At 33.8% G+C, this 950-nt stretch overlaps 1 protein-coding gene across 1 annotated transcript in view; it reads left to right on the top strand.

Annotated features, from left to right (window-relative positions):
- jak3 (Janus kinase 3 (a protein tyrosine kinase, leukocyte)) overlaps positions 1-950 on the top strand; it is a 21,376-nt gene that overhangs the window by 1,400 nt on the left and 19,026 nt on the right. The window lies entirely within an intron of this gene.

Here is a 950-nt window from a genome sequence, read left to right as displayed (position 1 = left end):
TCAGAATTGGTTGGTTTTGAAAGTCTGTTTATGTTGTAGTTGCTCTTTCTCTTATCTTTTTTTACATGTAATGTGGCAGATTTTTGTGATGTGCTCTAAAAATAAGCTTTAGGATGGAATTATTTACTGAATCTTAACATTTTCAGCTTTATAAATAGTGGTGTAGATCAGGGGTCCACACACTTTTTCTTGTGAGGGCCACACAAACGTTATAATCTCTGATGATGATGGGTTTGTAGGCTAACAGAAAGATTGTAACAATCACAGCCTAAACGTAAACATTTATGGTTTTCCAGAAATACACACATAGCCACATTTTAAATAATTCATTTCTGTAATCTTCACAGAAAAAAAATACTAAAACATTTTAAAAACTAGATATATAGCATTGCCTGCAATAGATTAATAGCTGAAGATCCTTAGATTGATAGCTGAAAACACTGAAGCTAGCTAAAATATTAGCTAAATGCAAAATTAGCTAAAAAAAACCCCCCAAAAATTCCAAATGAGCAAAAATAGCTAATTTGCTGAAATATTAGCTAAACTCCAAATTAGCCTAAAACACTGAAAAAAGCCTAAATTAGCCAAAACAGCTAGCATGTAGCTAAATTCCCAAAAGCCTAAAAAAAACTTTAAAAAATGTCCAGTTTAGCCAAAACATGGAGGGTCAAATGTGGGGGAGGGCCGGATCCGGCCCGCGGGCCGTAGTTTGAGGACCCCTGGTGTAGATGGGTCCCAATAATAACTCCCAACTATGATTCTTATTGCTCCTTTCTTTAATATAAATAGGGAGTTTATTGATTTCTTGTTCATATTTTCCCAAATTTCTTTGCAACATGTCAGATATGAATCTATGAATTATAAATGAGGTATGATGACTTTTAATTTAAGGAGCATTTGACCTTATACAACAGGGTGATTGTTGTTGCTTCCAAAACTTGTCAATAAAT

Source organism: Oryzias melastigma, linkage group LG4, assembly GCF_002922805.2.
Source record: "Oryzias melastigma strain HK-1 linkage group LG4, ASM292280v2, whole genome shotgun sequence".
Taxonomy (NCBI): domain Eukaryota; kingdom Metazoa; phylum Chordata; class Actinopteri; order Beloniformes; family Adrianichthyidae; genus Oryzias; species Oryzias melastigma.
The sequence above is the reverse complement of the archived record's forward strand: the minus strand, read 5'-3'. Positions and strand labels throughout refer to the sequence as shown.